This window comes from Ambystoma mexicanum, chromosome 5p (genome assembly GCF_040938575.1).
Source record: "Ambystoma mexicanum isolate Mex_15411 chromosome 5p, UKY_AmexF1_1, whole genome shotgun sequence".
NCBI lineage: Eukaryota > Metazoa > Chordata > Amphibia > Caudata > Ambystomatidae > Ambystoma > Ambystoma mexicanum.
Window position 1 is genome coordinate 414,135,152 of NC_090930.1, and position 25,051 is coordinate 414,160,202.

The following is a 25,051-nucleotide window of genomic DNA, read 5'->3' on the forward strand; positions in this document are numbered from 1 at the left end:
TAATAAAGACATACAAAAAAGAAATAGCTACATTTGAAAACACATCTGCTGAAATAAAAGACCAAATATGTGTCTGTTGGCACAGAACGTTTTATAAAAAGAGCACAAAAATAGTAGATCTGCTTACAAAAAAGAAGACAATGAAGAATCCCAATGGTTCCAATTAACTTTATATCTAACAGCAGAAGGTAAACACAAAATAACTAACCCCTCAAGAGTATGCACGTACTGCAACTCAAAGCTTGCAACCAAATGCCATCACGTGCTATCACTAATAACTTATATTCCAACTTCCAAAAGCTCTCCAACAGCTTAACTTGCACAAGTGCATTATAATACAAACAGTGGACCCATTTCAAGCTATAATACTCCTTCAACCAAAATCAGCCAAATTACCTCCACCCGAGCTACTAAAGGGCATCCACATCAAAGTAGTATATTTCCCATTGGATCTAAAAGAAAATGTTCAAACTCTAGGACTACAATGGCCTATAGATCAATCTTTGATTGTACTAGTTAATTGTGTGCCAACAAAAGACAAAAAAATGTGGCAACACCTAATCGACTTAAACGAAGTTAGACAACCCCAACAATATCTAAAAGAAAACTATGAATAGTACAAAGATATAAACATAGAGGAAAACTTAAAAGAAACCATCCACATTATCCGAGAGTCCCCAGAAACTGGCCAATTTGAACGTGTAGATCCTGTTAAAGCAGCCAACATTTTAGACCAGTATATCATTCAACCACTGCACTCCAAAGACATATCAAATGCATCAAGTCAAAGGATCCCCAATGAGCATGTGGGAAAAAAGTGTAGAAGCACGTGTTAAACTTCCAAAAGCATAAATGTGGCGAAAACTGCCCATGTAGATATAAAAAGAAAGGGAAATACTATACCAAATGTTACCTTGGCTTCCCTAGACCAGTGTGCAGAAAAGGACAAGTAAATAGCTTGACGTCTTCTGTTAGACACAGTGTAAAAGGCAAATTCCCTAGAAATACATACAACATTAAAAGGGAGGAAGCATCCAAGTACATTAATGATTACAATGCAATCATTGCCCTCTTGTGGAATGCAAACATAGATAGACAATACATTGCAGACAATTCCACTGCAGTTGCAAGATATGTCACAGCCTTTCTCACCAAAGCTGAGAAAACAGAGCTAAAGGAGCTCTGGGATGAAATATCATCTGCCAAAACACTATCACAGAAATTGTACAGCTTCGGTATAAAAATGCTCTCAAGTTGAGAATGCAGGTCCTACGAAGCTGCAGAATGTTTAACAGGTACTGCCTTATATGGAAAATCTGAGCACATTGTCTGGCTGAACCTTGGACCAGCTTCATCCCGGAAAAGAGTAATCAAATCCTACCAAGAGATAGACAGCAGAGCCACAAATGATCCCAACAGCCAGGACATTTTAAAACACAATTTACTTGACACACAGTACCCAGAAGTACTGCTTTGGAAAACATATGTATGTACGACATTGCCCAAAACTACACCTACAAAAACAATGTCACACCAAATGGGACAGCTGGCAAATATTCAACTTGTGAAGGAAGCCTAGAGAAATGAACCAAACCCAGTCTAATTAATCATGTAAAGTTATCATTTAAAACTCCACAACATAGAGAACTTTATTACATGGCCCCACTTCAACTTTCTAAACCTTAGGGAAAAGAAAAAGAATGATTAGGTGATTGACTCATTTGAAGCTGCATTCAAAGCAAATGAAAACAGTATAACAAATGACAATTTCAAACAATACAAACAAATGTTGGACAATGAATGCCAATAAGAGGAAGAAATTGAAGCTCAACTGGACAAAGTCACTCCTGAGGCAGTTAACCTTCCGTTACAGAAACCCAAGACCCACTTGGAGAACCACTCATTCTAAATGAAGCAGAAATAGCCATGACTGAGGTACCATGCATCAATATAAACAATCTGAGGAAGACTTGTTAGTTCTGGAACATCAGCTAAATGATTAACAACTCACCATTTATCTAGAAGTCACTCAAGAAATTGAACATGGTTTTAAACATGAAACTAAAATCTGTAGCTGTAAAAACTATAAACCTCTGCTCCTTTATGCAAGTGGTGAAGCTTGTTTTGGCAAAACAGGCTCCCCTCGCTCAGCTGACCACTTCCTTCTCACTGTTCCTCCTTCCCTTTGTGCCTCCTCCCGTTTCCGCCCCTTCCAACTCCTAGCCCCCTGCACTGGAACTCCTTACCTCTCTCAATCCGCTGTATTCCTACCTTTTCCTCATTCCGCATGTCCCTTAAATCTCTCCTCCATTCCCCACCATGAAACCCCCCTTCTCGCTTCCCCTCCCCAACCCTCCCCCTCTTTCCCCTCCTCCACCCCATTCTCACCCCCTTACCCCTTCTGTTTCCCTCCTCCTACCTATCCCTCCCTCTTCCTCCCAGCTCTACTGCACTACTCTCCCTCTTCCCTTCTGTCTAGTTGCTCTTCATACTGTTTTGTTGGTCTGATTCAAAATTGTAATTTGCTTCTACTGTTACTGTTATTTTGTTATTGTTAAGTGTATCCTGTTGTTAAAATGTGCAGCGTTTTGGAGTAAAGCGCTATATAAACTTAATAAATGCAAATACAAACATTCTTAATTAAAATAATCAGCACATATCTACAAAACTTAACAAACAACAACCTTTCGGCTGTAGTAACAGCGCCCACATGTTTAGCTGCCTACAATATAGGTGGTGTAACTTTACACCAACTACTACTCCTCCCCGTAGAACACCAAAACAAATTAGAGTACTACAGATTGTCAGCAGAAGCTGCTTCTGACGTATAAAGAATTCTAAAACAAATGGAAGTGCTCCTGATAGATGAATTAAGCATGGTTTCCAAACTCATGATAGTTTTAATTCATCTCTTAATACAAGAAGTCCTGAAAACCAACTAGGAAGAATTGTTTGGAGGAAAACATGTTATTGTTTTCTGAGACCTCCTACAGTTAACACCAGTGAAAGGGCAACCTATTTTCAAAACATTAGGACTCAACGAATGCAGCAATACTCTCGGCAGCATTGGAAATGTAAATCTCTGGCAATATTTTCACTACAGAGCACTAACTCAAAACATGCGCCAGTCTGCAGACCTCACATATGCTACCATTTTATAAAACATTAGAACTGGGGAGGCATGGCTCAGAGCAGCCGCAATCGGCATGGCTTCCTAGGAGCTCCTGGGCGGCGCAGTGCATCAAAGCCAATATCGCCAGATCTATCACCCATTCAGGGCCACAAATGAAATCTTTCTTGGGTGAACATCCACCGCAGCTGTCGCCAGAGTTTGTCCTGTCCCGGTGGCCAAACCTCCACGATGTGGCCTGAAACATCAGGCAGAGCCCACGTGCCAAAGAATGGTGGCCGCCACCTCGGGTAATGCAGAACAGTCATGAGGGGGAGATGCAGGCGAGCTGAAGCAGCCCGGGCTGCCAGATAGAACTAGCTCATTCGCCCGCACTGCCGGAGACAACCCAACGCCTCAGCTTCCGTTCCCGAATGGGACATATGGACATTTGTTTTAGAAGAGGGCCTCAGCGTCGTAATCCGGCCTGCCCTGCGGACCCAGCACGTAGCACCACCCTCGGCCTGCATCGTGGCTAATCATCCGACACGCCTTGGGGGCTGGGGAGGGCCTGACAGGGAAGCCTGGAGGCGCTCCAGAATACAGCGTCCTCCCCTGGGACATCAAGCAGCCGGCCGGAGCTTGGCTCTCCCTCTTCTCGACTCCCGGTTGCACAGTCCCTCTGTCAACGAATGATTCATCGAGATCACCGGCTCCTCCTCCACAGCTCTGCCGGCCCCCCCCGCACCTCTACATCTGCAGGCTCGACCCCCCGGAGGCCCCGAGAGGACGGTGCGGGGTTGGCATGCCTCAGACTTCCCGCAGACCCATCAGAACTGTCGGAGGACCCAGCAGACTACGTCCTTGGATGCTGATCGCTGCCCAGGCCTGGAACTCCTGGGCCCAGATCTCCTCCGGCAGAATCCAGCAAGAAGCAGCCAGTAGGCACTCCGGCCTCCACCTGACCCGTCCAGCTCTGCCATCCACAGCTTTGGTTCTCCCGTCCCGAGCTGGCACTCCCCATGCAGCCACCCAGCAGAAAAGCACTTCACATACTGAATCCTCGATTCACACGAGGTGAGGAGTCAGGAGTGTGGGGGACCCAATTGGGTCTTGTAGGAAGCAATGGCCTATCCTGGATGCCTGCCCCCAAACCCCTCTTCTCTGGACATCACCAGGGCCACTTACCTGATTGCCCTCGTAAGGGATCCTGGATCTCCGCTTCTGCCAAGTGACCTTTCCATCGCCAACTATATCCATCAGGGGGGATTGCCAATTCCCCATTCAGCAGGGGGTCCGGCAGAGGGACGGGTTGCCCACAACCTCGTCCTCCTCGGCTTTTTGAGGCTTTCCCCGACTCGCTTTAGTCCTCTCGTGATCTTCCCGGATCCTGAACCTCCCCTGCTGCGGCAAGATAATGCCCAGCCCGAGGCCTAATATTATCGGGGTCCCCACCTCAGGCCCCGCAGAACTACCTTGCAAAGCCCATTGAAAGCCTGCGGGGGCCCAATCACCACCCTCCGGGGTGAGTCGCCGTTGGAATTGGATAGGGTCCACAGAACAATGTATAGACAGTCATCTGCTATTCCCCCAGATGTCCTTATGAGAGTACATTTCTTCCGAGTTAAGGAGGAGATCATGCGGGACGCGAGGCAAATGCACCAAATCACCTTCCAGGGGTCCACAATCTCGTTCTACCAAGATCTATCAAACTCTACTCTTCAAAAACTAAAAGCTATGCGCACACTCATGGAATGGCTGCGTGTAAGGAAGATCCCATACCACTGGGGTTTCCCGACCTCTGTCAGATTCACATGGGAAGGGGCCCAGAAACAAATACAATCACCAAATAAGGCGGACAAATTCATGGGCGTCAGAGGAGGAGAGGGGGAATCGGAATCCGAGGGATCAGGTTGTCCCCAGAAAGCAATCGGAAGGAGCCTGGTCGAAAGCTGGCAGACGGTGCAGGCCCCGAGGCCCCCACAGAAATGATTCCAATTCGGGATGATCAACGCCAACATCAAGGGAGTGCCCGGGCTCCTTGGGCTCCAGGTCACTATTTTCCCAAATTGGGGAGTCAAAGGGGAGGGGTCCAACAGCCCTCACAGAATCAACAATCTCATGGCAGGCTGGATTTTCGGCAAGAGGAGCCTCTTCTTAAAGTTGCAGTGTGGGAGCAGGGCTCGAGCTCCACCACATTTTGGTTCGGTGCCCAGTTGGCCAGCTTTTAGTGCACTTGTGCCACCAGTTTTCCCAGTGGCAGTAGGATGTGGTTTTTCCCACTAGTTAAAGAAGCGGGAGGTGGAGGGGGGTGGGAGAGGAACACAGAGGGACAAGTTCAAAGCACTGAGAGTTGGGACGCTCATTGTCCATCCTCTCGACCAACATCACAACATGCTGCATCAACACCATTGTTTGAGTTACGGCAATGCAACCACCTCGTTCCGCACTTAAGGAAGCAGGAATCAGCGGGGGGACAAAGATCTAACTATGGCCAATGCAGGAGCGAGAGGGGATGGCTGACACAAGCGAAGTAGTAATCCTCTCATGGAATGTCCAAGGCCTGAACTCACCAAGGAAACGCAGGTCAATTGAACATAGGCTAGGGCAATTAGCCGGGGTCATTGTTCTCCTCCAAGAAACTCATCTGCTGCAGATGAACCTCGGGTTAGATTCAGCAGATATAAAAAAGCTTACTTCGCCACATCTGGGGTGAAGAAAAGAGGGGTGGCAATACTGCTGAGTGACAGGGTTCCACTATCAAAAATCACAGTGCGAAGAGATCCGGGAGGTTGTTTCCTCCTACTCAAGGGCCTGTTTGAGGAACTCCACATTACTATCGTCACAATATATGGCCCCAACACATCCCAAGCTAACTTCATCGCAGAATTAATCCCGATCATTTTATCTTTTCAGGAAGGGCACTTGATCATGGGCGGGGATTTCAACACTATGCCAAATCCCCAAAAGGACAAAACTCTTCCACCCACAAACGCAGACTTTGCACAAGCACTATCCATGGTGAAACTGCTCAGGGAAACTTAATCTGTCGATGCCTGGAGGCTATTCAACGGGACATCAAGGGACTATACCCACTACTCCTGCGTCCATAAAGGCTTCTTGAGAATCAATCTCATACTAATCTCCGGGGTGCTATACCCATGTCTAAGTAAAGCAGAAATACACACATGCATGATATCCGATCACACCCCAGTGTCTGCAAATCTTGTCATCTCGGGCCAAAAGCACCCTATTCAGAGACATTGGAAAATGAACGATTCCCTACTGCTAGACGAGTGCATCAGATAAAGTCGGCAAAACAATAACCAACTATTTTAAGGAGAACTCAACCGATGACTCCCCCATCAACATGATCTGGGACGCAATGAAAGCGGTGGTCAGCGGATCCCTTATCAGTGCAGGGGCGGAGCAGAAACAGATCTCGAATATCGCTGCAGCCAAGCTGGAGGAGAAGGTAAAACATTTAGAAGCGGAGCTGAAATCCCGTAGTTCCAGGAAAATAGAAAGAGCCCTGAGCAAAGCCTAAATAGCACTAGAAATGCACCATGCCGACCGAACTGCCAAATCTTTAGCCTTCATTAGGCAGTTCTATTATAGCAAAGGTAATAAGGCTAACAAGCTGCTAGCGCAAAAACTGCAAAAGATCAGCAGTAGAAACAATATCTTCAAGCTAGCTGGAGCTGACGGCGAATTATGCTTCTCTGAAGTGGATGAAATTAGAGAACTAGTGAGGCATCACAAATCCGTAATGTCAGGGAAACCCACTAGGTTAGACAGCCTGCCAGAGTATTTGCGCACTATCCGCCCTCAAAATAAGGCCCAACTAGATTCACTAGAATCCCCTAATAATCACCGAAGAAATCTCTGACGCCATTAAATCTCTCAAAACTACTGCTCCGGGCCCAGATGGCGTATCTGCAAAATTATATAAAAAATATGCGAGCATACTTGCAGCGCAGATGTCGGCCCTATTTAACTCTTTCCTATCCTCGAATTCGGTCACCGGGTCAATGGCGGAATCGCTCACAGTTCTGCTGCACAAAGCTGAGAAAGACCCCGAATTGGCTACCTCTTACCGCTCTATTACACTACTGAACAATGACGGGAACATTTTTGCTAAGGTCATAGCTAGCAGACTGGGGGCGGTCCTTCTGAACCTGATAGACCACGATCAAACAGGTTTCATTCCGGGGAGGGGAACCCATGATAATATAAGGCAAACGATACACATCATTGAAAGTGCCCATTAATTGGGTGTGTGAATGGCGGTCCTATCTCTGGACACACATAAAGCCTTCGATCGGGTGAACTGAGGGTACATCCGAGCTGTGCTAGAGCATTTTGGCTTCGGCCCAAATTTTACCACATGGGTGATGGCCAATTATCAAACTCCCACAACACAATTACGGGTCAACGGCACCAGATCTGAGGCAATACGCATATCTAGGGGCAGTAGGCAGGGCTGCCCTCTCACTGTGGGAGGCCACAAATACAAAATTGCGTTATACACGGACGACGTTAATAACAGCGCCAAACCTGGTGCCATTTCTCTAGGGGCCCCATGGGAAGAAATCAAAGAATTCAGAGTTATATCCGGGTTCAGGGTAAACCTGGACAAATCCTCTGCTTTAGCAATTAACCTCCCTAAACTGGAAAGAGATAGCCTTAAACACCTAATGCCGATCCCAGGGGTGAAAGGAGCACTCGAATACCTTGGGGTACATATCACCAGAGACCCGTCACGCTTGTACTCAAGCAACTTCCCACAGTTAATTAAGGAATTTCAAAATGACCTAAAGCAATGGAAGACCCAAGAAATCTCTTGGTTCTGGCGGATCTCAGCCTTAAAAATGAATATAATCCCCAGGTGGCTGTACTACTGCACAGCATTACCGGTGCACATTCCGGGACCCGTCCTAGTAGCTCTGCAAAAGAAAATGCTGGAATTTTTCTGGGAGGGGGGAAGGTCCCGAATCGGAAGAAGAATTATGATGCGGGGGAAAGTGCAAAGGGGGTTGGGGGCACCCGATGTTGCCAGATAGGCCCTAGCTGCGCAGTTGTCACATGCATACTCCTGGGTCCAAGAGTCAGATCTCCCATGGTAGACTCAATTGGAGGAGGCCTGGTGCCCGGTCACCCCATCAGAGCTCCCACATCTGCCAAATATAAAGCCACAAGCAAAGAGTGGGCCCCTCTCCGCGACAATCACAATCGTTCGCAGCTGGAAAGCTGCTGCCCGGAAATGGGAAGTCTGAAGTCCGTTTGGTCCCCTGACCTCCATCTGGAACAACCCCAATTTTTCACCAGACAACCCCCCTCATAGCTTCCAGCCCTGGAAGGGGGGAGGATTACTAAAAACGAGTGACTTTTTAGTAGAGGGAGTACCCATACAATTCGAGAGATGCAAGACAAAATTCGGGGTGGGTGAGCAGGAAAGATTTCATTACGCTCAAATTCGACATTGGCTGTCCCATAGGGTCGTCAGGGAAAAATGCTCCAGAGATTTAACTGCACTGGAACTCTCTCTAACTACCCCAACCGAAAGAGGGAGAACATAAGCTCTTTATCGACTTCTAGATAGGGCAGATCCCTCCAAGAAAGAAAGGTACATACTGGAGTGGGAGAAGGACCTGGGGCGGGAAATAGAGGTTGAGGAATGTCAGAAAATCTGGTCTAGATTGCACAAGAGCTCACAGTGCATCACTAACAGGGATTGGGGCGACAAACTCTGTTAGAGGTATTATGTTACCCCAGTTCAGCTGAACAAGGCTAACCCGGACATCCCCTCGACCTGTTGGCACGGATGTTCCGCTCTTGGTTCACTACTCCACATGGTCTGGTCCTGCCCCAAAGCAGAGGCATATTGGAGAGAGGTAACAAGACACATCAAGGCATTCACTGGTCTCTCCATTCCCTGGGACCCCGGGATAATCCTTCTGGGGGAAATAGGAGGCGGGGTGTTCCCAGTTTCGGGTCACATCCCCCGTATATGCACGCACCTACTCCTGGCGGCAGCAAAAATTGCAATGGCCTGGTTGTGGAACAATGAAGATGGTCCTTCGGTAGCGTTATGGTGGTCCAAGTGTTGGGACATAGCCTTTGCCAAAAAAGTAACGACAATTCGAGTAGGCTCTCTGAACAGAGCCCTAAACATTTGGGACCCCTTTATGGACTACTCAGCTACATTTCCAACACTCACTCACTCCGAAGACCTCCGCTAACCAGATGGCTACAAGGTAGCCTGCTTTATTAAGATAAAGACTCAGGCAGGAATGACCCAGACCACGGGTGCCTACTCAGCCTCCATGGGAACAGCATGGCCAGGGTCAATTATGGACAGGACACTAACTATTGCATCCCCTATTATCTGGCTTGATCTGCATTGGTGTGTCGGTACGATTTTTGTTTATTGCAATGCTGATGATGTTGTGTTTAAATGTAAAACCCAATAAAATGTTGTCATGAAAAACAAAAAAAAAACATTTGAACTGGAAAGCTTACTAAAGATGCAAAATCCATCTTAAATAGTATACTAATCCATGAGCTATATGGGAAAAACACATATGCTCCTGATGTCACAGAACAATTAACTCAACAAAATCTAAAATGTATGTCCTTAATGCCAAACCTTGCAAGCTGTAGTCAATTCAACGAGACAATGTTGAAAAAAAATATCCAACCCATACTGCATGTCAGCTCCACAGACAAACTAGAAGTGCACGGCATGCCACTTCCTATGTGTCAACAAGCAACAGCATGAGTAAATAGCTTAGAAAAATGTATCTCCAACACAGCTGGATTGGAGAAAATATTGACTTTGTGTCTGAACTGCAGAGTAATTCTAAAACGTAACCTTGACGTAGAACAAGGCTTAGTCAATGGTGTAATTGGTACAGTTGTTGGCTTCCAAACATATCTGCATGAAAACAACATTCAGTCTGTCAATATCCACATTGATAAACTTGCAGAAGTTAAACAAATTGGACGGACAATCAGATGTTTCCTTCTTTTCAAAGACATGTACGTACGCAGAGAGCAATTTTCTTTATCTCTTGCATATGCTGTCACTATTCACAAATCACAAGATCTGATTGACATTGGCAGCACAGTCTTTAAAGAAGGTATGAGTTACATAGGACTTTCACATCTCCATACACCAAATGGTCTATTCCTAGTTAACTTTGATGTAAACAAAGTCAATGCTGATATTCCTCGCATCCTGGAATACAACAGGTTGCAGGCACTGTGCACCCCCATCTAGATATGTACCCTGTACCTCAAAAAAGAAACCTTTTAAAAGACAAATAATACAAACAAAAGTTAATGCAGATTTCGCAACAATATCACTAAAAAAACAACAACCAACTCCTGCATCAAACAATACAACCTCAAAACTGTCGGTGTAAAATCAACTGCATATCCATCACAAAAGAAACACACAAACAGCTCTTCTCCAAAAACATCTGCACGCCCATCAACCAATCCACCAGCAGAACTCTCTGGTCCATTTAAATTCAGAAACTCAACTGGAGTAAACTGTTATGCTAATGTTACAATAAATCTTCTCTTTCAATTGCCACCAATTGTTCACAGCAATTACTTAAACTGCTTGGACTAGTTGGGTTTGCAAATGCTCATCCTTCCCAGAAATGCCACAAATAAGTCTGACAACACTTACAATGTCTCAGGTATAAGGCAAGAATTGGACCTCTGTGCAGGAATCTGTATTTGTATTTTACTTTTTATGTAGCGCACTGAACCCTTAGGTATCTGGGTGCATTTCTTACAGGTACACATGTTACATATTTACATACAGTTGAGACAATACAGGAATTTAATACAATAATTGAAAACAGGATTGAGTAAAGTGTGTCAATGAAAGGTACAGAGATGAGCAGCGTCATAAAATGTACAAGTTATAATGTTTCTTGCATGGGGAGACACATTTTTGCATTATTCCTGAACTTGGTGTAAGATGGTTCTGATCTGAGGGTTACTGATAGTGTGTTCCACATTTTAGCTGCTAGAACCGGAAAGCTGCTGCCCCCTGCCTTCTGAAGCTTAATCCTGAGGATCTTAAGACAGCGTAGTTGTGTGGATATTGTTGGGCCCTAGATTACAGAGATGTTTGTGAGTGAGTGATACAGTTTTAAATGCAATTCTTTGATGGATAGATAGCCAGTGTGCATTGCGTCTTAGTTACGATATATGATGAGATCTGGGTATCTTCATAGCAGATCTAAGTGCGTTATTTTGGAGAACCTGGAAATTCTTTAGGTTGTGTTGGTTGGTTCCTAGGTAGAATGCTTTGCAGTACTCTAGTTTGGATATGATCAATGCTCTATCTATAGTGGCGCAATTGGTTGTGGACAGGAATGGTCTACAAGCATAAATTAATTTGCCGGTGTAGGCTGTGGCAGAAGCAGGCACATTGACCTATCTTGACAATTTTAATGAGGAGTCAAGGTAAATGACTAATGTTTTCACTTCCTTAGATACCTTTATGTTATTACCATCAATATTAAACAATTTGAACTGTTTGTCTAATCTGTTGAGTCTTGTTTGGGTAACTATCAGGAGTAGTTCTGTCTTATCAACATTAAGACACAGTCCATGTTTAGCCATCCAAGCTTCTATGATTAGATAAATGTAATTTAGTAGTTTTGAGTCAGTATGATAGTCACCAGTGATAGAGATCAGAATTTGGGTGTCATCCGCATAGTTTGTGTAGAAGACACACAAATGGTCTAAGTCATCAGAAAGGGGCTTCGTGAAAATAATGTAAAGCGTTGGGGAGAAGCAGGAGCCCTGGGGCACTCCACATGTGACTGGTGCTGGCTTGGCCGAAGTGTGGGTGCGAACACACTTGTGGTTCTATTATTCAAGAATGTCTGGATCCAGGCTATCCCTTTGTCAAAAAAATGGGCTGTGGATGGATGAGAGGTGGTTGCATAAGACTTCATGATTTACTCAGTCGAAGGCAGCCGATAAAAATAGTAACATTAGGAGGGCTATGTTGCCTTTATCTTTTATGATGTCCATTTGTGTTTTGAGATCTATGCGGGCTGTCTCGGTACCCTGTCTAGGTCTAAAGCCTAAATGGCATAGGCCCAGAAGGTTGTTACATTCCAGATATTCTTGGATCTGAAGGTAGGCTGCCCTGTCGAGAATTTTCAATGGTATGGTAAAATTTACCATAAACACACAAGAAGATCCACAAGAATTAATAATGTACTTACTACATGTACTGGAAAACAAAAACATACCTATTAATGAAATCTTCTAGATTTCATACACATGTAAACATACATGCACTCTCTGCAACCATGTTTCACAAGACCACATCCCTAATAAATGTTTTGTGTATGTATCCATACCAAATTCTGAATCCATTCCATTTCACCAACTTTTGCAAATTGCAAATCATGGCATATTCTGCCCTTTTTGCAATTCAGACAATCGTTCCACCATACAAATAAATTCACATAGCCACTATGTCATGCTAATGCTTCTAAGGTACAATGCAGATGGCACCAAAAATAATTGTAAGCTTACAGACTTCAGACACGGCCAAGTATCTCTTGGAAAGAAAACCTTCACAACAGTAGGTATGATATACCACTCTGGTGCTGCAACCACTTCAGGGCACTGCACTGCAGATGTCAAGAGAAAAAATGATTGGTTTGAATGTGCAATACCACTGTTACTTCAAAACATAGGTTACCTGGAAATTTAACAAATGCCTACTTAATATTCGCTTAACCCAAATTTAGTTACTAAATTATAGCACAATTAACAGTTAGAATACGCTAGCAGGTATCAAACTACATCCAAAATACTTTATGATTTTGTAATGTCAAAACAACAGCAATGTGCCATACAGTACTTAAAATGTACTATTTATGAGGGTCTAACAATTCTATATTTAAAACTGTATACTATTAAAATGTACTGTTTATGAGGGTCTAAAAACATCTATATTTAAAACTGTATACTATTACAGCTTTTGAACTCTCATGTTTAACCAATTGTACTGTTTTCTTTTTCACAGAAAAAAAGACAGATTGCAGCGTCATAATGCTACAACACTAAGTGACCACAGCAATTATAATCAACTACATATCCTGTCAGCTCTCTCCTCAATTGTGCTATAATCATAAGTACCATAGTACCATATACAGTTCAATTATAGCATATTACAAACACTTTGTACTCCCACTGTATTTCCTACAATGACTGTACACATATTGCTACTATGGGGATTCTGTACATACTCCTACTACATTAACCTATAATTACTATACACTTATTACTACTGTGGTGGTTGTGCCCAGTGCACATATTCTTGAGGTCATTGTCTGCGCCATGCCCCCAGAATATGTCCACTGACCACAACACAATTAACTATATAACACGTACATACCATACACCGTCAACTAATAAAACTCACCCTGACCCTCCTGCAATCAAAGGGATGTCCGCAGACACTGAAATAGACAGCAGGCTTGGCAGCATTTTGAAACCCTTTTTCACCTACAAAAACAGCTACACATTACCTTTATTCCACTTCCCTACCATTTCAATTCCCTCTTCCAGCCATCAAATAAACCCAAATGTCTTTTCCAAACCAGCCGTTCACGGCGCTGGCCGACCGTGGTGTCCACGGACAGCCACCACTCCTGCTGACCTTTTTCAACCTACAAAAACAGCCCCACATAATCTTTTTGTCCACCCCTCCACTCTTCCCAGCCCTTCTTTCCACCACCAAATGACCCAAAATGTGTTTTCCAGACTTTTTCCCCACTGCACCGTCGGAGGTCACCTGCACTGCCGCAACATGGCAAGCATTCCAAAAATATGACGCACTTCACCCTTTTCACCATCCAATCAGCGTACGCATCCGATGTCCGTGGACATCACATCGCTCTTTAGACCAATCTGATGCCTGTCATGGACTTAACAGGGATGTCAGTCCGCTGACCGAACCCAGAAACCACAAATTCTTTTTAACCCACTTATTGGTCGTTTAAAAAAAAACTGCCGGATGGATTTGCGCCAAATGTACAAAAGCACACTTTTGGGAGGAAGCCGCCGCTCCTGCCGCACATGTGGTGAAAATTTGTCCAGCGGTTTGGGTTGTAGGTGTGAGCAAAATTTGTTTTATATTGCATCTAAGGGAAAAAACATACATTCTGGGACCCCCAAATAACTTTGTCCCCCATTGACGAAACCTCACCAAACTTGTAGGATTGATCTGACAGGGACATATAATTATTATGCAAAAGTTTGCGAGGATTTGTCTGTGGGGGGGGGGGGTTATAAGCCACCCAAAAGGTGCATTTCCTATGGGTTAAACAACTTAACCATAACTACAGGGCTACTACCGCAGGCCCTTTAATATATATATATATATATATATATATATATATATATATATATATATATATATATATATATATATATATATATACACAGCCACGGTAGTGGCTGTGTAGTTATGGTTAAGTTGCTGTTTCCATAGGAAGAGCACTTTTTTGGGCGGCTTATAACTCCGCTGCACTTGGACAAATCCTCATCAAACTTTGCAAACATAGTATATGGCCCACTCTGATTTTTTTTGCAAGGTTTGGTGATGTTTGGTCCGGGGGGGCAACGTTATAGGGAGGGTCCCAAAACGTCTTTTTTTCTCATAGACTGAATGGGGGAAAACTTTGCGCACGGCTACAGGCCAAACCGCTGGATGGATTTCAACCAAATTTGCGGCAGTGGCAGGGGCTTGGTTGCGAAAGCGTGCTTTTGTAAATTTTGTGACAATCCATGCAGTTGTTCCCTTAAAAACAATCAAAAAGTATGTCTCTAAAAATTAGTGATATCTTAGTCTGCTCCGTGGAGACACTTCCCTGTTCGCTCCGTGGAGAAGATTGCAATTGGCTATTTCGTGGCGTGCTGTCCATGACCATGTTGCACTTTCACTGATTGGTTGTGGCACAGCGTGAAGCACGTCTCAATCTTTCGATACATCCGCCATGTTTACTTCGTTTTCTGTTGAACACGGACATCGCCGCTAACATACGTAAACGAAGAAGACACCAATGCACTTGTTAACACTTATGGAGCACTGTTTTGAAAGGTAAGCGTTAATGAGACTTGGTAGTAGAAAGTGAAACATTGAAGTATTCTTATTAGCACTGTCATACGGTACAGTGAAACTTGCTACTCATGTACGAAATGAACTTACTGCATCCATTTTACAATACATAAACAACATTACTCTAGTCAGGCTGGCGTCAATACTGTTTGAAATCGAAGCCAGCCACCTGCACTATTTCGTACACACAGCAGTTATGCACGTGTACGGGAGTAGCGGTTCTCATGAATAGACACTGATATTGTTGCAAAATGAGAATGTATTTACATTTGAAGTGAAGGCCACTTCATTTTCTGTTTTAAATACCAGCTCAGTGCAGCCGCATATTTGTCGACAGCCATAAGGGTCAGTTGTTTTTTAACCTTGAGGTACAGGGAAAGAGCAGAAAGAATGCAGGGAGTAACAGTTAGAAAAACATATCGTTTGATAAGGTTATGCTTCAAAAACATTTGCACCGACCATGAAATATTAGTTCCCGAAGAGGCACTATTGCAAATACACTACTGTCTGACTGCAGCCAATGCAATGGAGCAGGTCCACATCATGTAAGTGTATTTTTCCCGCCTATATACCAAATTGACATTACATTTTTACTTTGGGGGAAAAACAAATTTCCTAATGAATTACGGGGTTTATGTGCCGGTGATTTTTTTTTCCCCATTATGGACATTGTACATTGTAGCTGTTTGTAGGGTGCCAGTACATTTCCCCAAATTAAATTAATATTTAGTAATAAAAGTATGTGTTACAACTTTGTTTTGTGCAGAGGTTGCGTATTGATACACATTTTATTTCCACTTTTCCCCTCAGATACTTCCTTCCCTATTGTGATTGTCGTGGATTATAGCTGCCGAGTGACGGCTTTTTTAACCGTCAAATGCAGCTGTTCATTACCAGTTGTCTGTGTGTCATAATTCAGTGGGACGACTGTGTCGGACTTCTATGTCCTTATGCTGATGTCGCCATAAGGAGTAACATTCCATCCTTTCTGATGGTGTAGATCACATCGGTTGACGTCGTCTTGCACATCAATGTGGGAGGAAAATGACTACTGTGGCGGAAACGCTTACTTTCTGTGTGTGAAAGAAACCAACATGGCCATCACCATTTTCATTGTTGACCAAAGACACAAACTTACTACTTGTATGGAAATGTGAATAGGGCAATCATTTCGCACCGTGCATTGTGATACAAAACTACTTTACTAATTCCTTAGGGCGACTTTCGCTCAGTTTATTGTGAAATAAAACTACTGTACTAATTCTTAAATGTTAGTGTTTTTTTTTACAAATTTACTCTCTGTTTTCACAATGTGGCATGCTACGTTGTAGGTCGTAATGTGTTCTTTTGTAGGTGCTACATCACGGCACGTACGTCAATATGGACGCATTTGTTTAAGCTGCCAAGGAACGTTATGGAGAAAGGTACTGCATAGCACTTGCTTTGGCTATGGGAGGATCAGGCCCATCTCATATGCTTTAGTGCCGTCAGGCCAATTTCTGTTACCGTCAGACCAATTTCTGTCACCCAGATGCCCTATTAACAAACATTAATTCAGAATGATTAGTATCTTCTTAAAACCAGAAAAATGAGATACGCTGCACTGAAAGTGTTTGCTGCACAGAAAGGTTTGTAAAATAATACATGGTTACACACTCCTAATACACATATCTTCACACCTTTCAACCTGTGCCACTTACGAAATTATGTGTCGAAAGGTGAGTGGTAATGGTGTTGCTTCCAATATTTCTAACGTCATTGCGCTTCCCATTACAGAGTTTGTTTGAGATTTTATGTAAACGTAAGTAGACTACTCCTTTTTAAGCACATTTTTACAGAAAACAATTACTACATGTACAACGCATGTATGTAAACGTCATTGACAACACCCGAAAAGGATTATGTTGTACATGTGATAGTGTGTTGATATTTAACAAGTGTTGTCATGTACATAACAAATCAACGCTACAGTTTCCGTCTATGAAGGGTAGCCTCTGTGTATGGTAGTGGCCACAATGTCGGGGATGCGGCTACTGGCCATTAATGGAAGAGACAAAACATTGCATTGAGGTCACCATGTCCACCAGGGACTGCCTTTCTGGTAAAGGTCTTGCTCATAACCATACATTTCTCAAGGAACACAAATGTGGCGCTGCCTTTACGGTCATACAGTTTCATTTTTTCTTTATGTAGCCTGCAAAGGAAAGCAAAGAAGGGTTTCTATCCAACACCCGTCTTACCTTTCTATGGTGGCCATCTTGAAAAAGGATTTGTTTTCTTCAGCCGGGAACGCCAGAGGCATCCCGGTTGAAGACAAAAAATACTCTTTCTTGGTAGCACGGGTTACTGCTGTAAAATCTAGATTGCTAATGGCATTCATCCCCCACTCTTTGGGGAGGAATGGGGGGGTTAATGATCCAGATACGTCAGTATGCACTCTTGCTTATATTGTGTTGCACACTTGCCTTGTGGAGTTCTGTGCCGGAAATGTTCCAGTTACAAGTTCCTACAATAATATACATTGTACTTCCGCACTATCACCCAGTTACACATGGCACTGTGAAGTGGGTATGACTTTTCGAACACGGCCCCATGCTGTGCGCCAGCATACAATAATGTGGAATTCTTCGGAAGGTGGGCAGTTACTTCAAATGTGCCTTTACAGTAGTATGATTATGTGTTACTATTAGAACCCTGATATATGTAGTACAACATTTGTCTTAAAGTACTGTTATGATGTATTTACAGTAATAAAAACCTATGGTATTCAGTTAAAAAAACGTTGTTAAAGGGATGTTATGGTTACGTTGCCCTCCCAAAAGCCTGTAAAATCCACTACAAAAAAGACTTTGTTGAGGGGACGTTATGGTTAAGGTGCCCTACTAAAAACCTGTGCACTTCACTAAAAAAAATGGTAGCCCTCCCCAAAATGGTTCAAATTAAATGATATTTGTGATGTAATCTTTGATCTCCTGGGTGTTAGTCTTAACAATGCACGTAGATGCTGCGAGTTATGGTTGCTGAGCTTACCATAATGGGGGAATGTGCAGTGTTTTTTGGTTTCACTGTGAAGTATAACATCCCTTTAACAAAGTTATTTTACTGAATGTATATATATATATATACATATATATATATATATATATAGGGTAGGGAACGAAAACAAAGGGGCTAAACATGTGATGTCGTCAGTGATGTCATCAGTTACATTTGAGATGACATCTTTCATGTTCTGGGTGTTAGTGTTAGCAGTGCACAGTGGTGATGGCAAGTATGGGGGCTCAGTCTGCCATAACTGGCGAATTTCAGGGGTTTTCGGTTTTAATTTGAACCATAATGGGGAGGGCGAAAATTTTTTTTTTAGTGACGTGCACAGGTTTTTCGTAGGGCATCTTAACCATAACGTCCCCTCAACAAAGTTGTTTTTGTAGTGATATATATATATATAGTCCAGGAAAGAAGGGCACACTCTGGATCCCTCCACAGTTAATCTACTCATCCACTGATGTTCTCCTCCTACCAGTTTCTGTGCTCTTGACATTGTCAAGGAGGCAGTCATTGCTAGCAGCTCACAGCCAGTGCAGGTGCTATCAATCAGTGAGGATTCTGCTGCAAGGATGTCCGGTAGCTGTAGTAATCAGGTTTAGCAGGGAGCCTGCTCACCACCATACCCACAGTGGGGTCTGAGTGGAGTAGCCCACAGTGTGGCACTCCAAAGCAGGGGATGTGTCGCCCTGGTGCAGCACCCTATGGGATTATGAAGCTTACACCCTTCAGAAATCCATGGATATTAACGGTCCAGGAAAGAGGGGCACACTCTGGTTTCTTTATGGTCGAGTCCCAGTTTAATGTCGACAATAGGAAAATCTTTCCACACATTTTAGGGAATCTTGTGCTATTAAGATAAAGTGAAATGCCATTAAGACTTAAGTTAAGGTAGTGGGCAGAGATAACCACAAAATGGTGAGAAAAGGGGCCATATGTGCATCCATGCACAACATCCTTCTAGGGGAGAATTTAAATGCAGGTGGGGAAGTGAAACACCTATGGATATGTGTGGTTTCCATAATGTCCATATAACCCAAAATATGAGCAGTTAAAAGAAAATCCCATTTTCACTATTTTTGTTTGTGAATATGTTTTCACCTGTTGTTGGAACACCAATTTGCAGATTTTTGCTGTCAATTTCAGTCTATGTTACTGATATGCCTGTAAGTCAACCTACACTATAAATCGCAATCTAAATCTGCAGAGGCCATAACAATTTGCCATCTAAGGTAAGTATCAATTTATGAAAACTGAACAATGTGCCACTGCCTAGACATACCTCCATACTGGCTTCCAATCTCTGATCAAGTGGTCTTCAAATTATTCTGTGAAGCCTGGCATTTAAATGTCTAAATCAAATGTTCCTGTATATCAGAAAGCCAAAGCCCCTAACCCAGTTGGAGAAATATGTTTGCTTCTCAAACCATGGTCTCACAAAATCCCACATTTCAAACATGAAACTGAGATTTGAGTGCAAGTTGCAGAATTCTGAAATAAAATCCCCTTGAAATAAGACATGCTCAATTGTTGGGCCAGAATAGCTCCTAAGGGTCTGGTTGTTTAGAGTGAGAGGTTAGTGTTTCACCTCAACTAGAGACCATTTTGGGTATAGTGCATCAGAAACACTCTGTGGCTAATCAACTTCCGGGGCACCAGTGATCCAGCGATGAATATCGGTTTCTAAACCATTAATCAGCCCCACAACTCTAGTGCACCAGAAGGGATCCAAACAGATTAGAAACACAAGCAAACTGAAAACGTACTTGTCCAATGTTGGTATCGTGGACGATACTGCATGCACTCTGGATACTGACAGGAGGGTAGTCGGTATAGTAATTAATCGCAATAGTTCAATGATACTTGGTTTAAACAGAAAGGGAGCAATGGGTCGTAAAATGTCACCAGGGGCCTTCAGAGAAGAACCAGGGGGACAGAACTGCAAAGTACGTGGTGCTTTTAGGATTTCTTGGTGCTCGAAAGCATCCAGTCAGTCTCATGGCACTTTGCATGCTTTTGCGACAGAGTTCAAGAGGGGATACAGCTGCTGGTATCAACGGGCGAAGCTGGACAAACATCTGCAGGCTGGCCTACATGGCAACTCAGGGTCAGGAAGCGTTGTCTCAGTGCAGGTCAGTGGTTCTAAAGCACTGGTTGAGGCGTCTCAGATGGCTCTAGCCACTGTTGTGTAACAACAGTCAGTGATGCACTCGGTTGCAGCTCGAGGGACTCGACTGGCTCAAAAATAACCTTCAAGGCAGACGTCGGTAGAAGATTGTCGATGCACTCCTCCAAGCTTCTTCACTGGGTTTGTGTTGTTCTTTAAGGTGGATGGCCCAAAGCTGAGGAGAGTGTTGCAGGCAGCTGCCTTGTCCATGGTTTGGTTCAGAGACTCTCTGATACTTCCCACCTAGGAGGTTTACTGCAGAGCCTAGCAGGGCAAGCCGTGTGCTGGCTGGGTACTGGTGGTGGAGCTGCGGACGGTCCTCTGGATTCAGTATCTTAATATGTTCCCTGGGAGATGTTTAAGGGAGGGATCTTACCTCCATCTTTGGAGGTCCTGGCCTTCCTTCAGTAGGTGGAAGATGTAAGGCAGACTGTACCTTCAGCCAGGGTCCAATGATGACTTGTTCTTGCTACTCCTTGAAAGGTCTTCAGATGATCTCTCCAAAATAGGGGCTCGACCTTCTTTTAAAGCCAAATGGACCACATGGATTGGTGTTGGCTAAGCTTACATTAATTAACCGATTTCTGCGTTCTCACCATCAATCTTCTATATGCATGAGGTCATAACCAGAGTGATTTACAACAGAAAAGGTAAAGGGGTGAAAACATTCAATACTAAGTCCCACCCATCTTCCTGTCTGTTGTGGATCAAAGGGTCTCTCCGGTCAATGGAGCGCTCTGTGGTTCCTGATTAAAGCGACAGGTCTCCCTTGAAGCTGTGGTGAGACCAGACTTTCTGGCACAGTCAATCCTCATACTCATACCTTCTGAATGAGGACCCCCTACGGGGATGACTACTGTAGTACACACAGTCCCAGACATGACATTTCACTGTCAATCGATACTAAGGGCGGAAGCAGGCTTCAGGTTGACAGAGTGCATATGAAAGGTTGTTGGGGTTTCCTGTCTCCTTTGTTAACTATGCAGCCAGGCCCCATGTGGGCCTGTTTGAAGTACACTCTATTAGTATGTTAACTATGTCAATCACTGCCACCCATTGCAGGGCCAAACAAAAGGACAGTGTAGATCCATGCAGTCTTTGTTAGTTAATTAGGCTGGCGATGGCAGGGGGAAGGTTTGGCCCTCCCCCTTCTGAGATGACATGGTGTACTTGTGACTGTCATATCCCAACTAAATATCACAGGTGGGACTGTGCCTGTAGGCTGAGTCCACCCAGAGTGTGCAGGTCTATGTGCATGTCATGCGGTGAGCATCGCAAAATGTGTGCGGATTAGCTCCACACATTTTCCAGAGGTTGATCTACCACCATTCAATTTAATTTATAGCTCAGTGGCAACATGCTCGTCCAAGTCGATGCAAAGCATTACAGGCCCAGGTCCGTGCTTAGGCCTCTTCGGTATTAAGCACGTTACAAATAACCAATTAGATATTTAACATTTTTCACAAAAACAGACTAGGGCCCACCCACTGTACGGGTGGTTGAATTCTTCACACACTCCTCAATCAATCAATCAATCATTAATCAATATCTCAGCATACCAATAGTGACTCCAGACCAACATGGATGGTTAACAACCACCTATTCAATGATTCAGATATTTCCTCAAAGATTAAACACAGAAGGTGGGTCAAACTTCACACACTCGTTATTATCGCCATCAGTCTTCCCCTTCTTAGTTTATTTTTTAACCATATATATGAATTCTTTCATGAGCACAATCAGAGCTCTTTGGTTCTTGTTCCACTCCTGTGCCACAGATACCCACCGTTTGCTCCAGTATTGAAATCACAAGAGCAATTCTGACAAAGGCCTGGATATCCTAAAGTAGTTAGCGGGGTGAGCATACTTGAATGCGAGAACTCTAAGAGCAAAGACTGCCTAGTAAGCCCTCGCCTTGTGCAACAGAGATAAACAGCAACCCTCTTACCTTATTTAGTTGCTCATTGAAATATAATTCATCAACCAGTAAGCTAGGGGTGTACTTGGGCAGTTGTGCAAGCATAACCATTCAAGAAAGCTCTATGGTCAAGGGGGCATTCTTAAAACAGAGGTCACTGTGACAGACTTCTATCCCCTATGGAAACCGCTTTATTGATTTATTTTAAAATGTCAGAATTTCAAGTGAATGGATTCTGCATGAATGTGAGGTCTACTAATCAGCCTCACTTGACAAAGTGCTGTGCCGCTTAAAAACGAATGTTGTTGGTTTCTACCCTGATTGACCTGCCAGGACCATTTGACCCAGATGGGCTGTGAAACAGAATCGCTAACATCCATATGCAAGACACCTATGCATTCTTACTGGTGTGCAGTAGTACCATTCGTCCATTTTGAATTTTGCCCTGCATTACTTCCCCCTAGACCACATGACTTCCTGTAAACAGAGATCTGGGTATGAGCGCAGTAGAGGGAAGACATTATTTTAAAGTGACCATCATTGGCTCCTAGAAGAGGCTTGAAAATACACAAATCCCTTTCTAGGATTCAGTCACACGAGGAGTGAGCCACCCTCCCTTTCTTGAAGGTCATGGAATCTGGGAACAGGATTAAAGGAGCCTTATCTAGTGTTGCACATACGTGTTCCCAAAGGCTCTAAACGGTCGTTTCCTCCACAACCTCTGGGGGAATGGAGAGGTTACCTGCAGAAGGGCCAAAAGCCTGACCGCTGCTGAGAAGCTGGCACCCAAGAGGCCCTTCTTATGTGTTGGCGGCAGACATCCTGAAAACGACATTAGCAAGCTTCTCTAGCTTCGGAAGAGCAGAAGAGGGCCACAATTCCTCACAGCAACATGATTTGGAACCTGCAGCATTTCTTAAGCCAACGGCCAATACCCCAGACGTTGCTAATGCCAAGCATTTCAGCATCTCTTTGATTCGTGTCACTGAGACCGTGAAGCCATTGCTTAACCACTGTCAAGATGTCAACACGTCCTGCTCCAGACCCTAACATGTGCATTCAGACACGTGCCACTTCGAGTCCCCGAGCACCAGCTGACACATTTAGCTCAAAGCTATTTATTATCGATCAAGTCCCTTTGAGCCGCCCTCCTGCATCGAGAAGCTGGATCGAGCAGTTCCCACTCGAACAACTGCATCGACAACCACCAAGAAAAGCATCTGAGCACTACTGGAACACCATAAAGAGACAAGGCAGGATGTGAGTGTCCCACCTGGCCTTTGCCTTCGGCCCTAGAGCGGGGTCAGGTTCAAAATGTAACCAAAGGCCTTTCGAAAATAAACATTTCATTTTGTGTTTTCACTTTCATTCTTGTATGCATTTTTCCCGCCTTCATGTTAATGCCTAGACTCTATGGAGCTCATTTTATACAAACGATCAATTTGGCGGCGGGGGGCGTGGAGGGGGGTATCATGTGTTGACACACACGTAGGCAGTTCGCCACTGCCAAATTTTCATCATTTGCACAGCAGAGTGCAAAAGTGCAGGGCAAAGGCGGCGTACATTTTACCTCTACAGTGCAAAGTGAGTAAACACTGCCTGGCATGCTTGCATGCAGTCAGCATAAACTTTTCATTGTGAGCGCTGCTTGCAATGCAGCTCACAATTACAATTAAACCCTGCCTGGCATGCATGTATGTCGGGCAGGGTTTAATTTCAATTATGAACACTGCTCATCATGGACACATGATAAGCAGTGTTCATAATTACAGTTAAACCCTGCCGAGCATGTCAGGCATGAAAATCCATGCCGTTGCAAATGCTGGAGCATTTGTAAGGAAGAGAGGAAGAAAGACGGTGGAAATGCTAATTGCGCTCCCCCACTCATCTCCGCCATACAAATGAATGAAAATGAGAGGAAGGGTAACATTAATGAAAGGCATAAAAGCTTTACGGCTTCCACTCCTTCCATTAATGTTACCAGCGATTGAAAATGAGCTCCAATATAGCTCTAATTTGTATTATCTGTTAGCTTACATTATAAAGCTAATTGTTCTTTTTTTTTTATAGGGGTGGGTTTTTAGTGTTTTCAATAGTGATCTGTGTTGAAGTAAAGGACATATTTTGTAGAACCTGGTTGGACATTCCTTTTATTTTGGTGCTTACCACACTATTGTTACTTTGAGGCTTAAGCTGATGACTCACAGCTCTGAAGGGTAGGGTACAGCCTGGCCTTCAGCCCATGGTACGAATATGTAAGCGAAGGAAGTGAACTAATCACTTCCCAAATGCTTTATCTTATGACTGAAAAAACACTGAGCCGAGCAATGTACACGTTCGGGCATAGTACATAGAAGCCTTTGCTCTCGGATGTACTTCTCCTGGCCAGTAGCGGATTCTGTTACAGGCACAGTGATGGACTCTCTCTTGTATCACCCCATACATTAAAGCCACTGAAGTGGGCACCTGGGTACACGGAAAACACAACAGTTGAAATGCTCTAGAATCCAGCCTCTTGGAATAGCAATCGGACAGTGTTTGGAAAGAGTAGTGTGGCCTAAAGCAGAGGCCCACATACTCCCATGCCTACACAGCTGCACGATCTGAATGCTAGCAATATCTGGCGTCCATTGGAATGCCTTG

General features: G+C 43.9%; 1 protein-coding gene across 1 annotated transcript in view; it reads right to left on the reverse strand.

The window, feature by feature from the left end:
- The window catches only part of ADGRG4 (adhesion G protein-coupled receptor G4), a 1,571,349-nt gene that overhangs the window by 80,135 nt on the left and 1,466,163 nt on the right, over window positions 1-25,051 (reverse strand). The gene's annotated exons all lie outside the window — the stretch shown is intronic.